Source organism: Oryctolagus cuniculus, chromosome 4, assembly GCF_051225735.1.
Source record: "Oryctolagus cuniculus isolate XC-2025 breed Fujian yellow rabbit chromosome 4, ASM5122573v1, whole genome shotgun sequence".
Classification (NCBI taxonomy): Eukaryota; Metazoa; Chordata; class Mammalia; order Lagomorpha; family Leporidae; genus Oryctolagus; species Oryctolagus cuniculus.
Window position 1 is genome coordinate 19,185,010 of NC_142870.1, and position 16,304 is coordinate 19,201,313.

The 16,304-nt window shown below is 38.7% G+C and overlaps 1 pseudogene; it reads right to left on the minus strand.

Moving 5' to 3' along the window:
• Positions 1-10,934: 10,934 nt before the first annotated feature.
• Positions 10,935-15,857, minus strand: LOC127482840 (large ribosomal subunit protein eL22 pseudogene; annotated as a pseudogene).
• Between the last annotated feature and the right edge of the window lie 447 nt (positions 15,858-16,304).

Consider the following 16,304-nt stretch of genomic DNA (forward strand, 5'->3'; position numbering starts at 1 on the left):
TATATAAATATTTATCATGTATGATTCAATACATGTATAAATATTTGATGCATACAATTTCTTAAGTTTGGATATATGCAAGTACCCACAGTTAGTAGACACATCCAGTACCTTCCAGAATTTCCTGTTTCCCTCTGCTTTTTGTCACTTTTTCCCCAATAAGGGAAACGGCACAGCCTTTCAGAGTTGCTTGGATGAAGGATGGCAGTGTTCCCTGGTCTGATTATCAAACTGTCCCCTTGCAGATTCCTCTCTATTGCTTCAGGGAATAGACCCTCAAAACTGATTATGGAAGATATTACTATATGATCATAAAAAGGTTTACAACAGAATATAGCAATGTTGCTCCTAACAGCCTCAAGCAGGGAACAACCCAAAGCATCCATCAAAGAAGAATGAATAAAACAATGTTATTATGCTCATACAATAAAATCATGTTCATACATACAAAGACATGAATAATGACACATGCTGCAATGCAAAAGCTTCATGTTGCAAAAAGATATACATATCAAAGGATACATTTTTGTGATGATATACATTTGTATGAGATTTAAAGCAGGCAAAAGCAACCTATGCGATACAAATTTTAATGATGGCTGTCTACAGGGAATTTTTCTTGAATGGAGGTATAACAGAATTTCTGGGGTGATGGAAGTGTTTTATATTATGTTGTTTATATTCATTTGTCAAAATTTGTTGAATGCAATCTTTGACATGTTTTTTTCAGAATATGTAAATTTTACTTCAATTATTAAAAGAAGTGAGTGATATCCAAAAAAATAGAATTGCTAATACCTTTCCTTCCACAGAAACTTCAGTTTGAATTATCCATATACTTTCATCAAACATAAAGAATACAGGCAAGAGATTACAGTATCAGAATGAAACATGGCAGTAAGAAAAGACACATTAAATAGGGTGGAATGGGAAGTTTCACATTCACCACATCATCTTTTCCCCAAGCCTGAGTAACACAGCAAGGAAAGCAACACCCTTTGCATGGCAGAAAGAGTGATGTTAGCATTCAGTTTTTCCATGGATTCTAACACCAGACCCACTGTAGTAAAATCTAGCATGAGGCTTTTGCATGTATTCCTTGGAGCCTCATGCTTCAGGCCTCCCTCAGTGGCAAACCAACCTCCAATCCCTATGTTCTAAACTACCTTTGGCAGATACTGCCTATAGTCCAGTCCCTGTGGTCCCAGCGTCCAGAGACCCTATGCTCCAGGCTATCCCAGTAAACTCCAGGACCAGGTCAGGTCCCTCCTCTTGAGTTAGACACAAGTGTCATAGCAGCACCATGCTACATTCGTACACTGAGACTCAAGGCCTACTTCTGTGCCAAGTAAGTCCCACATAGACATGGTTTTTAAGCCATTCCACATGGGCACAGGCTCCAGCCCCTTCCCTCATGGACACAGGCTCCAGGTCCACACCCAGAGTCCAGTCAATAAGCCCCTTCCTGTAGTTGCTGGCACCAGAATAGCTTATGTGGATGCAAACTCCCAGCTTGCCTGAGGAGATTCAAGTTCTAAGCCATACCCTCTGGATCCAATCTCAAGTTTACTGACTTACTGACTAAGATACCAGACCACACTGAGGACTTGAGCAGCAAGACTGCTCACATGTTTCACTAAACAGCTCACCTAGAATCTGTGGATGTGCTCACCTGTGAAGGGATCTCCCAAAGATGACCTGCAAAAGGAGAGATACCTTCAAAAGCACAGACATTGACACAAGGCTAAAAGGATCATGAATAATCAGGGAAACATGACACCACCAAAGGATAAATAATTGAGCACTAGTAACCAACCCTGAATAATAGAGATTTACAAACTGCTTGACAAAGAATGCAAAACAATAATCTTTTATTGTTATTGTTGTTACTGTTGTTTATTTGAGAGGCAGAATTACAGAACAAGAGAGGGAGAGACAGAGAGGTTCTTCCATGCACTGGTTCACTCCCCAAATGACTAAGAGGGTCAGAACTGAGCTGATCCAAAGCCAGGAGCCAGGAGCTTCTTCCAGGTTTCCCATGTGGTGCAGGGGCCCAAGTATCTGAGTTATCTCACTGCCTTATCAGGCCATAAGCAGAGATTTGGATTGGAAGTGGAGCAGCCAGGAAATGAACTCACACCTATATGAGATGCTGGCACCACAGGCAGAGGGTCAACCTACTATGCCACAGTGCCAGTCTCAAAGCAATCATCTTGAAGTCAGATCAGTGAGCTAAAAGAGAACACAGATAGACAAATAAATAATAAAAAGAAGATAATACATGAACAATATTATACAATCAACAGAGACAGGAACCTTAAAAAAGAACTAAAAAAATTCTAGAGCTAAAGAATACCATGATTGAAATAAGGAATCCATAAAAATCTCCAGCAGCACACTCAACCATGTAGAAGAATCAATAAGCTTGAAGATACAAAATTTGAAACTACAGGGACTGGCACCATGGCGCAGTAGGTTAATCCTCCACCTGCAGCACTGGCATCCCATATGGGAGCCGGTTCTAGTCCTGGCTGCCGCTCTTCCAGTCCAGCTCTCTGCTGTGGCCTGGGAAGCAGTAGAAGATGGCCCAAGTCCTCAGGCCCCTGCAACCGCGTGGGAGACCAGGAAGAAGAGCCTGGCTCCTGGCTTCATCAGAGCTGCTCAGGCCATTGAGGCCATTTGGGGAGTGAACCAGTGGATGGAAGACCTTTCTCTGTTTCTCCTTCTCACTGTTTGTACTCTCTCAAAAAAATAAATAAAATCTTAAAAAAAAACTCAGAAATTACAGTTAGAGAAACAAAAAGGAAAAGAATGAAAAAAAGTGAAGAAGGCCTATGGGATTGCAAAACTCCATAAAAGAATGAATGCGTACATTTGGGAGGCCTAGACACAACAGACAAAAAGAAAGGGGCAAAAAAGCTAGCTTACAACAATAAGGACAGAAAACTTCCCACATCTTGAGAGAAAAATGAGCACCCACATCTGTGAAGCCTTAAGAGCCCCAAATACATTAAAAAATTATCTTCGCCAAGGCATGTTGTAGTCAAATGCTCAAAAGTCAAAGACAAAGAGAGTTTCAGAAGTAGCAAAAGGCAAAACACATCTTCATATACAAAGGAATCTCTGTAAGACTATCAGCATAATTCTCAGCAGAGATCTTTCAGGAGAGCAGAGGATGGGAAAATGCAAAGTGCTGAAAGAGAACGGCTAAACAAAAATGCTACATTCAGTAAAGGTGTTCTGCAGAAACAAAGGAGATATAAGTTTTTCCCAGACAAATGGAAGCTAAGAGTGTTCACCACCACTAGAACTGCCCTGTAAGAAATGTTAAAGTACATGCTGGGGCCAGTGCTTTGGCAGAGCTAGTAAAGCTGTCACCTGCAGTGCCAGCAGCCCATCGGGGTGCCAGTTTCTATCCTGGCTGCTCCACTTCCAGTCTACCTCCTTGCTAACGTGCCTAGGAAAGAAGTGGAAGATAACCCATTTACTCAGGTTCCTGAACCCACTTTGGAGACCTGGAAGAAACTCCTGGCTCCTGGCTTCAGCTTAGCCCAGCACAGGCAATTGTGGCCATTTGAGGAGTAAACCAGCAGATGAAAGATATTTCTCTCTCTCTCTCTCTCTCTCTCTCTCTCTCTCTCTCTCTTTCTCTCTCTCTCTGTCTCTTTCTCTCTATCTCTATATCTATATCTCTATCTCTCTCATTCTGCTTTTCAAATAAATAAATAAATATTTTTTAAAAATTACATGCTTGGACTGGTGCCATGGCATAGTAGGCTGAGCCTCTGCCTGCAGCACCAACATCCCATATGGGCGCTAGTTTGAGTCCCGGTTGCTCCTCTTCTGGTCCAGCTCTCTGCTATGGCCTAGGAAAGCAGTAGAAGGTGGCCCAGGTGCTTGGGCCCCATGCACCTGCATGGGGGACCTGGATGAAAATCCTGGCTCCTTGATTTGAATTGGCCCAGCTCTGACCGTTGCAGCCATTTGTGGATGGAACCAGCAGATGGAAGACTTTCTCTCTGTCTCTCTCTCTCTCTCAGTCTGTAATTCTCCCTTTCAAATAAATAAATCTTTAAAAAAATTACATGCTAACAACATGAAAACACAAAAGTAACAAACTCACTTTCAATGTTAAGAATACAGTTAGACTGTGAGATGCTTGATTTAGCTTAAGACACTGTGTTGAAACTCTCGCATACTCTGTTAAGAGTCCCAGGAATTGAGTCCTGGTTTTGATCTTCATTCTAACTTCCTACTACAGACAATGGAAGATGGTGGTGATTGCCCGTGTCCTAATGTCCCTGCCAACCACATGAAAGACCTGTACTGGGTCTCTGGCTTTCAGCTTCAGTCCAGCCTCAGACCATTTCATCTATTTTGGAAAGTGAGTGAAACCTTGGATGGGAGTTCTTGCTCTTCCTCTTTGTCTCTATTTCTCTCTGCCTCTCAAATAAGAAAATAAACGCATGCATTTTAAAAAGAATATTATCAAATTCAGATACTCTTAACACTGCAATCATAGTGCATAAAAATCATTGTGCTATTTTTAAAAATATTTATTTATTTATTTGAAAGTCAGAGGTACAGAGCGAAAGAGGGAGAGAGAGAGAGATCTTCCATTTACTGCTTCACTTCCCAGGGCTGAGCAAGGCAGAAGCCAGAAGCCAGGAGCTTTTTCCAGCTTTCCCACATGGGTGGCAGGAGCCCAAGCAGTTGGGCCATCTTCTATTGCCTTCCCGAGCCATTAGCAGGATCCGGATTAAACCATCAGAAGTGGAGCAGCTGGGACTCAAACAGGCACCCATATAGGATGCTGGCATCGCAGGCAGCAGCTTTGCACACTGTGACACAATGCCGGCCTCCAAAATCAGTAACTCCAAAGTACTCATGAAATGTAAACACAGAAAGTGCTAAAAATAACTACAGAGTGTTTACAAAATATAGTAATGAATGCATAATATATAAAATATAAATTATGACATCATAAGAAAATGTCAGGTAAGGATAAATTAAACTACATACTTTTTGTATGCAGTTGAAATTTTATCAGCTTAAATAATTTGCTATTAGATGTTTTAGGCAAGCTTCATGGTTACTACTAAGAAAAAACCTATAATGGATGCACAAAAGATAAAGAAAAAGAAATCAAAACATACCAGTACAAAAAAACCATCAAATCACAAAGGGAGACAGCAAGAGGAGAATGGAACAAGAGAACTACAAAAGGGTTTAAAAAGCAATTTTGTTTAAGTGGCAGTGGTAAATCGTTACATATCCATTATTATCTTGAATATAAAGATCTCAAATTCTTCCATCAAAAATAAAGTTCCTCAATAGGGAAAATATTAGATCCCATTGTGTGCTCATACAAGAGGGCAATTTTGGCTCTAAGGACACATGTGAACTTAAAGCATAGGGATGTTGCAATTGTTTGAATTTTTTTAAAGATTTATTTATTTATTTGAATGGCAGAGTTACAGAGAAGCAGAGGCAGAGAGAGAGAGAGAGAGAGAGAGAGAGAGAGGTCTTCTATCCCCTAGTTCACTCTCCATATGGCCGCAATGGCCGGAGCTGTGCCCATCCACAGCCAGGAGCCAGGAGCTTCCTCTGGGTCTCCCACACGGGTGCAGGGACCCAACGACTTGGGCCATCTTGTACTGCCTTCCCAGGCCATAACAGAGAGCTGGATCGGAAGAGGAGCTGCGGGGACTCGAATCGTTGCCTATATGGGATGTCAGCACTTCAGGTAGTGGCTTTACTAGCTACTCCACAATGCCGGAACCTGAATGGCTTTTTTTTTTTCTCCTTATAAAATTCATGTTGAAACTTAATTTCCATCGTGATGTTATTCAGAGGTGGAATCTTAATTTTTGAAAAAGATTTATTTATTTGAAAGGCAATTACAGAAGGAGCGAGGGGGAGAGAGAGAAACATTGTTCATTTGCTGGTTTACTCTCCAAATGGCTGCAATGGCCAGGGCTAGGCCAAACTAAAACTTGAGTCATTTTCTGCTGCTTTCCTAGGTATATTAGCACAGACCTGGGTTGGAAGTGGAGTAGCTGGGATTCCAATTAGTGCTCTGATATGAGAGCCATTGTCACAGGTGGTGGCTTAACTCACTGCAGCATGACGTTGGCCCCAAGGGTTCGGACCTTTAAAGGTAATTAGACTGTAAGAGTTCTATTCTCAAGGATGGAATTAGTAAATTATAAAAGGATTTGAGGCCGGCGCTGCAGCTCAATAGGCTAATCCTCCGCCTGCGGTGCTGGCACCCTGGGTTCTAGTCCCAGTCGGGGCGCTGGATTCTGTCCCAGTTGCTCCTCTTCCAGTCCAGCTGTCTACTGTGGCCCAGGAAGGTAGTGGAGGGTGGCCCAAGTGCTTGGGCCCTGCACCCACATGGGAGACCAGGAGAAGCACCTGGCTCCTTCCTTGGGATCTGCGCAGTGCGCCGGCCACAGCACGCTGGCAGCAGCGGCCATTGGAGGGTGAACCAACAGAAAAGAAAGACCTTTCTCTCTGTCTCTCTCTTAAGGGAGTAAGTATCTTCCATAGTAGTTAAGGCACCTGCATCTCTCGCAGGTATGCTGGGATTCAATTTTCTGACCATTTTTCTGCCAACCCAGATGCTGAATGAAAGGCAATGATGATGGCTCAAGTAATTGGGTTCCTGTCACTCACATGGGAATTCTGGATTGAATTGCTAGGTTCAGGAATAAACCAACAGATAGGAGTTCTCTCTCTCTCTCTCTCTCTCTCTCTCTCATAATATTTTATAAGAGAGCTTAAGGGTTTAGATTTGCCCCTCCATCTCCTTTGTACCTTCTACCATTTAAGGACCCTGCAGTAAAATGCTGTCTCAGAAGCACAGAGCAAGTCTTCACCAAATACCTAATCTACAGGCACCTTGTTCTTATTCTTCACAGTATCTAGAACTATGAGCTGTAAGTTTCTATTACTTATAAATGATCCAGTCTTTGGAATTTTTGTTAAAGCAGTAGAAACAGACTAAGACAAAGGGAGAAAGATATTACATGCAAATAATAACCAGAATAGAGCTGCAATGGCTATGCTTGAACAAAATGACATTAAGTCAAAAACTGTGAAAAAGACTAAGACCATTATGTAATGATAGGAAGACTGATTGTCTGAGAGTATATAATAATTATAAACATATAGGAACCGAAATAATTTGTGTTGTTTTTAAAAATATTTATGCATTTATTTGAAAGTCAGAGGTACAGAGAGAAAGAGGGAGAGAGAGAGATCTTCCATCTACTGCTTCACTTCCCAGATGGCTGCAACTGTCAGGGCTGAGCAAGGCAGAAGCCAGAAGCCAGAAGCCAGGAGCTTTTCCCAGTTTTCCCACATGGGTGGCAGGAGCCCAAGCAGTTGGGCCATCTTCTATTGCCTTCCCGAGCCATTAGCAGGATCCGGATTAAACCATCAGAAGTGGAGCAGCTGGGACTCAAACAGGCACCCATAAAGGATGCTGGCATCGCAGGCAGCAGCTTTGCACACTGTGACACAATGCCGGCCTCCAAAATCAGTAACTTCAAAGTACTCATGAAATGTTGGGGCACCTAAATACAGAAACCAAATATTAGAAGAATTGAGAATAGAAATGGTAATAAATAATAGGGGACATCAATAGCTCACTACCATGTAAAGTATTACGTTTAACAATAATAGAAAGGAGATCTCTCAAAAAATTAAAACCAGAACTAATATCCAGCAATCCCTCCTCTGGGAATATATTGCAAAGAGATGAAATCAATACATTGAAAAGAAATCTGCACTCCTATGTTCGTTATAGCATTATTCACAATAACCAAGTTAGGTAGTCAGCATGAGTGCATATATGCAGTGGAATACGACTGTCTTTAAAAAGAAGAAAATTCTGTCATTGTGACAACTCTGATGAACCTGAAGGACATTATGCTAAGTGAAATAAGCAACACACAAAAAGACAAATGCTTCATGGTCCCATTTACATGTGGAATCTAAAGTTGAGCTCATAGAAGCAAGGATAGAATGAAGTTACCAAGGACAGGGCAAAGAGGATTGTGAGACGTGATCAAATAGGTCGAACAGTTTTAGAAGACTTATGGTAAACCTTGGTGATTGTAGTTAATAATACTATATTGCATTATTAAATATTGCCAGGAGTAGAATTTTTTAAAAATAAAGTGTTTGAGTTGATGGCTGTGTTATCTTGCTTAATTTAATCATTTTGTAGTACATACATGTTGAAACATCATGTTGTACACCATCAATATGTACAATAATAAATCTCTCATATAGGTTAATAAAATTGGCAAAAAATGCAAAAAAGGAATTATCTTGCTAATGTGACACAACCACATTTCCCTCTTAGTTTTATAAAGCCACTTCTCATAGTAAAGTAAGTGATGTATATTATGAATTTTTATGTTCTTTAAGCTTGGCTTAATTATTTTCATATCTATTTTTATTGGGCTGATTTCTTCTTTATTTCACTATGGGACATGTGCATATGTGTAGAAGGACTAAAGTGATCATCCTGGATTCATTGTATGAACAGAGATTTCCTTTTCCCTTTTGTTTTTCCAAAAGCAGTTCTTTTATCCTTTGATCTTGGTTTAAATACACTACAGGGAAATTACCAAATGTGAACAAAACTAGCTTTTCTGTTGATTGCATCCATCCAAAATAAAGCTGCTTCCTTTTGGCGAAACTAAAAATCACACGATAAGAATTGTTAATTTAACTGGTCCACTGACTTTCTCTGAGTGGAATACTTAACAAACTTAAATAAAAAGAATTCCTATTTTGTCTTGGTTTTATCTTATTCTTGTTTCTCTAAGAGATTAATTTACATGATGGCTTTTTGTGAAGAAAAAAAGAAAGGTAATCAATTCAACCCTATCAACCTCAAGTTTGCTCTGATTTTACGATATTAAAAGATCTACCCACTCTGGGACAAGTCCTGCAAGATATATATCTCCTGAAGGTAAATATCAAAGGAAAGGTTTATGAAAATAAAATGTTATGCTTCTTGAATTTTTGTGTTAAATACTAATATGCAAATGAAACTTTATAAGAGACATATATCATAAGCTGTAAAATAAATTCCATGAAGGTTACTTTGACTTTCTTTCAGCGGAGAGAAGGTCTATTCAGCTCATTTGCCCTTTTATAAAATCAGGTTATTACTTATTTTATTCTATTTTTACAATTGATTTATATGAATCCCCTGTACCCGTTGGTTATTCACCCATCAGGTAGCTGGGTTGAAAATGTTTCCGCACAGTCTTCAGGCTGACTTTCTCCGTTGTTTCTTTTGCTGTTCAGAAGCTCTTAATTTAATCCAGTTCCCTTTTCACACTTCTGCTTTTATTTCCTGCGCTTTGGGATAGGTATTTTAAAATATCGTTGCCAAGGTCAATGTCAAGATTTTTCCCAACCTTTTCTTCCAGAAGTTTTTATAGTTTCAGGTCTTATGTTTAAAGTCTTTTTTAAAATTTTTTTGAGATAACATTTTCAGTTACTGTTATAGTCAAAAGCTTAATACACCACTAAGTAGAGTTCAACAAATAAAAAGTAAAATGAACAAAGATCAACAGGAAAATAGGCAAGGGCTATAAGCAATAATTAAATGAAGAGATATCATTTTCACTCAATACAGTAAATTTTAAGATACTCATAGATCATTGAATCTAGAGTAATCGATAATTTTTGATAGCTCTGTGGCTCAACAGTTTGACAAAGATTTAAAACAGTTCGACAAACACTATATTTGCAGCAAAACAGATACACTAAAGCATTTCTTTCTATTTTTGCTTTTTAAATTTTTTTTTTAGTTTTAACTCCTAATTATAAGAGACAACATGCAGTATTCAGCTTTCTGTGTCTGACATTTCACTCAGCAATATGTCCTCCAGTTGCAAACATAGCTACAAAAACAGAAAATATTTAGGAGTAAATGTAATCAATGAAGTGAAAGATCTCTATGATGAAAATTATCAAAAGTTATTGAAAGAATTCAAGGCCACAAAAATTGGAAAAATATCCAATCTCTTGGATTGGAAGAGTTAGTATTAAAATGTCTATTCTACCTAAAGCAAACTATAGATTCAATGCAATCGAAAATGCCAATGTCATTTTTTACAAAATTATGTTTAAATTCTATAATATATTCTGAGCTTATTTTTGTGCATGGCATAAAATAAAAAAGCTCAAATTTCTTTTTCATATGGATATACAATTTTCCAAAAAACTTGAATGTAGAGATTAATCATTCCTCTCTAGGTATTTTTGATCTCCTTGTCAAAAATCAGTTGGCCATATATGTTTGGATTTATTTCATGGTTTTTTTATTCTGTTCCAAAGGTCAATGCTTCTGTTATATACAAATACTATGCTATTTTAGCTAGTACTACTCTGTAATAGAAATAAGGATTTATCATGCCTGCAACTTTGTTATTTTTCAAGATCATTTTGTCTATTTGGAGTCTTTTGTGTTTCCACAGAAATTTTGCAATTGGAATTTTGCATTGAATCTGTAGATCCTTTTGGCTGTATGGATATTTTAGCATTAATTTTTCTAATTATAAACATGAGATGCATTTTCATTTATTGTGTTCAATTTTTTATGAATGCTTCCAGTGTACAGATTTTTGATCTCTTTGGTTAAATTTACTCCTAAGCATTACATTCTTTTTGATGTCTCAAGTGGAATTGATTTTTAATGAAATTGATTTAAGTTTTATACAGAGCACTATTGGTGTAAAGAAATGTAACTGATTTTTGTACATTAATTTTGCCTGACACAACAGTACTAAATTCATTTATTAGTTTTAACAGTTTGTGTGTGTGTGTGTGTGTGTGTTTGTCTGTGTTTGGCAGCCAAGCTTATTAAAGAACTGAAACAAAATATTCTAGATAAATAAGTTTTATTAATTTCCATTTTTCCAGCTCTTTTTTTCCCCCTGATTAACCTACAAAAAGTGTAATTTGTAACTCTCTTGGCTGTTAGCAACTACATAGAACCCACTGTGTGGATAATTCTTCTTCAGTATTTTGGAGAGATATTTCAAATACTTTTTTGGGAAAATTCACCTTAAATGTTCGATGATCTTGCTCTTGCTCATTTCTATGGTCACAACCCCTCCACTGAGATTCCCTGCTTTTCTGTTCCATTTGGTTCTTTCTTGGGGAATCTTCCAAAACTGGCAACATACATGGTTCCATCTTCTACAGGAGGACTGCAGTCAAGTGTAAATTTCACTCCCTGTTTCCTCTTCCTCACTATTTCACAAGATTTATCAGGATATCATGGCGGCAGCAGAGGCACAAAGGGATGTGTGTCTAATTTCTAAGGGTTTCTACACATAAAATCATGTCATCTGCAAACAGTGATAATTGTACCTTTTTGATTTCAATGTGTTTTTAATTTGCATTTCTTATCTAGTTGTTCCTGCTAGTGCTTACTCATTAAAGAGAAATGGGAAGAGTTGACATTCCTGTACTGAATCTCAGAGGAAAAGCTTAACATTTTCTCTCATTGATAACTGTGTTATGTGTAGGCTTTTCTTAAAAACTTTCTTACATTGAGAAAATTCCCTTCTATACCAATTCCATTGAGAGTTTTTATCATAAATAGATATGGATTTAGTCAAATGACACGACCATGTTTTTTTGGTTTTTTTTTGTTTGTTTTTTTGACAGGCAGAGTGGACAGTGAGAGAGAGAGAGACAGAGAGAAAGGCCTTCCTTTGCCGTTGGTTCACCCTCCAATGGCCGCTGCGGCTGGCGCACCGCGCTGATCCAAAGCCAGGAGCCAGGTGCTTCTCCTGGTCTCCCATGGGGTGCAGGGCCCAAGCACTTGGGCCATCCTCCACTGCACTCCCTGGCCACAGCAGAGAGCTGGCCTGGAAGAGGGGCAACTGGGACATAATCCGGCGCCCTGACTGAGACTAGAACCCAGTGTGCCGGCGCCGCAAGGCGGAGGATTAGCCTAGTGAGCCGCGGCGCCGGCCCACAACCATGTGGTTTTTATCTTTCTTTCTCTTAATGTGCTTTATCTCCTTCATTGATTTCTATATGTTAAACCAACCTTACATCCTAGGGATCAATTCTACTTTGTCATGGTGTATAATTTTTTGATGTGTTAGTGACTTCAGCTAAAATTTTATTGGGGATTTTGCATCTATATTTATCAAAGATACTGTAGTTTTGTTTTCTAATGGTGTCTTTGACTGCCTTTGGCATCAGGCTGATGCTGGCCTGGTAAAATTAGTTGGAAATATTCCCTCTACTGAAAATTTTTTTGGAACAGCAGAAAGGTTTGTTATTAATTCTTCTTTGAATGTTTGGTAGAATTAAGCCTTGAAGCCATATTTGCTTGGATTTTCTTTGTTGGAAGGATTTTGATTGCTACTCTAATTACTTATTTCTTAGTGGTCTGTCTAAATTTTCTACTTCTCTTCTTTGGTAGGTTATATTTTGCTAGGAATTTACCATTTCTCCTCAGCTATACAACTTTTGGGCATATAATTGTTCATAATAGTCTTTGCTGATTCTTTTTGTTTCTGAGGCACTGTTGTAATGTCTCCCCCTTTTATTTCTATTTTTTTAACTTTAATTTTCTTTGGCTAAGAGTTTGTCAACATTGTTTATTTTTTAAAAAAATAGTTTTTTTATTTTTCTATTCTTGCTTATTCTACTGTGATCTTTATTCTTTCTTTTATTTTTGTTTCTTTGTTTCTTTCTTTTCACTTTGGGCTTAGTTTGCTGTATCTCTAGTTCCTTGAAGTGTAAGTTTAGGTTATCTAAGATCTTCTTTTCTAAAGTAAGCATTTGTCACTACAACATTTGTTATAACAATTGGCTTTGCTATATTCCATAAGTTATGTTTTTGTTTGTTTTGAAATAATTTTTAAATTTTCTTTGGAACTTGACTTGGCCCAGTCATTGTTCAAGAGCACATTATTTGTTTTCCACATGTTTTTGATTTTCTCATTTTCTTGCTATAATGGATTCCTAATTTCAATTCATTGTATTCAGAAAAGATACTTAGTATGAGTTTGATCTTATCCTATTTTTAACCTAGCATGTGATCCATCCAAAAGTGTTTTGCATGAAATCAAAAAGAATATGAATTCTGCTGCTGTTGGATGGATGTTTTGATAAACATGTTGGCTCCATTTAGTCTGCAGTATTGTAAGTCTCCTTTTTCCTTATAGGTTCTGTACTTGGAAACTCTATTTTGAAAGTAAGATATTGAAGTTCCCTGCCATTATTTCATTGCTGTCCATTTCTCCTTTAAGATCAGTCAATATTTATTTTATGTATACATTTATATATTTAGGTGCACATATATTTATAATAATTATATCTTGAATTGAATTGACCATTTTATCTGTATGCAATGCCTTCCTTTATTTATGGAGACAGTTTCCGACTTAAATTCTACTTTGTCTTATGAGAAAGGACTTAAAGGAGTTCATGGAAAAAGGAAATAAAAGTTTATTTTGGTAGAAAAAATTTTGAAATCCATACATATTTTTTCATAATATTCATTTCCAAGAACTTTATTAAAACACATTGTGTAAGTATAACTTTTCCTGTATTATTTGGGTGATAGTTACATGTAATATCTTTTTCCATTTCTGTACTTTCATTCTTGAATCTAAAATGAGTTTTATATGGACAGCATATACTTAGCCATCATCTGCCCTCTTCCAATTTGCATATTAATAGGAACTTGGGTATGAAATAGAGATAGGACTTCAACTCAGGCACCCCAAATAGGATGCCAGCATTCCAAGAGGCAGCTAAGCCCACTGCATCACAATGCCAGCCCCAAGACTGACATCTTAACTGCCAGGCCAAAAGCTCACTCCCTGATCCTGGTTTTTTAAACTATTCAGTAACTCTGAATTTTTTTTTTTTTTTTTGCCGAATTTTGATTTACATTTAAAGTAATTATTGGGAGATAAAGATTTACTGTTTTCACTTTAACTGTTTTCTGTTTGCTTTATTGTTTTTTTCTTTGCTGTATTTTTCATGAGTTTTTTTGTGCATTGATAGCTTTTTATTCCTCTCAATTTTCACTTTGTGTAATTTCTTTTTTTTAAAAGATTTACTTATTTATTTGAAACGTAGAGTTACAGAGAGGCAGAGGCAGAGAGAGAGGAGAGAAGGAGATCTTCCATTGGATTGGCTAGAGCTGAGCAGATCCGAAGCTAGGAGTCAGGAACCTCCTCCAGTTCCCCCGCCTAGGTGCAGGGACCAATCTTATACTGCTTTCCCAGGCCACAACAGAGAAGTGGAGCAGCTGGGACTTGAACTGATGCCCATATGGGATGCTGGCACTGCAGGCAGCAGTTGCACCAGCCACACCACATCGCCGGCCCCTGTGTAATTTCTATAGGTATTTTCTTCAGGTTCTCAAGCATGTTATGTAAACTATCTTGCAGTTCTAACACTCTAATTTTTTTAAAATGAATAGCAACTTAGAACTCTACATTATTAGCTATCTTTCCCTGTATTCCATGATTTGATGTTCTAATTTACATCTATTTATAGTATGCGTTAATTAACATAATTTGGTTGTAACTATTTTAATACTTTTGTCTTTTTTAAAATATTTTTTCTTCCCAAGTCCCTTAACTTTTTATTAAAGAGTTAAAACTGATTTCCTGGGGCCAGCAATGTGGCGTAGAGGGTAAAGCCGCCGCCTGTAGTGCTGGCATCCCATATGGGTGCTGGTTTAGTCCCGGCTGTTCCACTTCCGATCCAGCTCTCTGCTACAGCCTGGGAAAGCAGAAGAAGATGGCCCAAGTCCTTGGGCCCCTGCACCCACATGGGAGACCCGGAAGAAGCTCCTGGCTCCTGGCTTTGGCCAATTGGAGAGTGAGCCAGCTGATGGAAGACCTCTTTATCACTCTCTGTCTCTCCTCTCTGTGTGTAACTGCCTATCAAATAAATAAATAAATCTAAAAAAAAAAAAAAACCTGATTTCCCAACATTTACAGTAATATGACTGTTTACCTATCCCAGTGAGTTTCTACTTTCGTGACAAGCTCTATTCTGATTGTTTAGTGTCTTTCCGTTTCCACTTGAGAGCTCTCTCTTCAGCGTTTCCAGATGGCAGCTCTGGTAGTGATAAAATCTATCACCTTTGTTTGTCTAAGAACGTCTTTATGGCCCCTTCAATTTTTTAAAAGTACTTCTTTTTTTAAAAGGGCTTTATTTTATTTATTAGAAATGCAGAATTTCCAAGAGAGAAGGAAAGACAAAGAGAAAGAGATCCTCCATCTGCTGTGTCACTCCCCAAATGCCCACAATGGCCAGGGATGGTCCAGGCCAAACCCAGGAACCTGGACCTTTATACGGGTCTCCCATGTAAGTGGCAGGGGTCCAGGTACATGGTTCATCTTCTGCTGCCTTCCCAGGCACATTAGCAGGGAGCTGGATTGGAAGCTGAGCAGCCAGGCCTTGAACCAGCACTCTGATAAAGGATTTGCTGTCAGAGGCAGTGACTTAACCCATAGCACTGAATTGCAGCCCTCCCCTCCATTTTTGAGCAGGTTTGCAGTATATAGTATTCTGGGTCAGTAGTTTTTCTTTTTCTGTCAGCATTCTGAATACATCATCTTATTCCCTCTGGTCTGCAAGTTTTTCTGCTGAAAATCCCCTGGAAGCAGGATGTCCTGCAAGCTAATTAAAAAACTGACCCCTGAGCAGCAGTCACAGAACTGTGTGTAGCCACACCACTTCCAAAGAGAAACTGGGAGTTGTGTGTTCTTGCCCGCTTTAAAAATCACTTCTTCGGTACGTACAGTCCCAGAGGGCTCATCACTGCCAAGCCCCATCATCTCTCAGGGCTAGGCGATTTAGAAGCCAGGCCATCTGATGGGAGCTGTAAAAGTAGAGGTGCTGATTATGTGGTCCAAAGCCTTCACTCCTGGGAGAGAGAAGCTGGGGTGGAGGGTTTTCTTCCCAAATACTGTGTGAGGCATGTGGTTTGTGTATCTCAGCTTTCCTCTCCACTGTGATAAAGTGTTTTGTCAGCTGCTCTCGGGGTGGGGATCTCTGATCCAGTATCTGAATTTATTTTTTTTAAACTTTTATTTAATGAATATAAATTTCCAAAGTACGATTTATGGATTACAATGGCTTCCCCCCCATACCATCCCTCCCACCCGCAACCCTCCCCTTTCCCACTCCCTCTCCCCTTCCATTCACATCAAGATTCATTTTCGATTCTCTTTATATACAGAAGATCAGTTTAGCATATAATAAGTAAAGATTTCAACAGT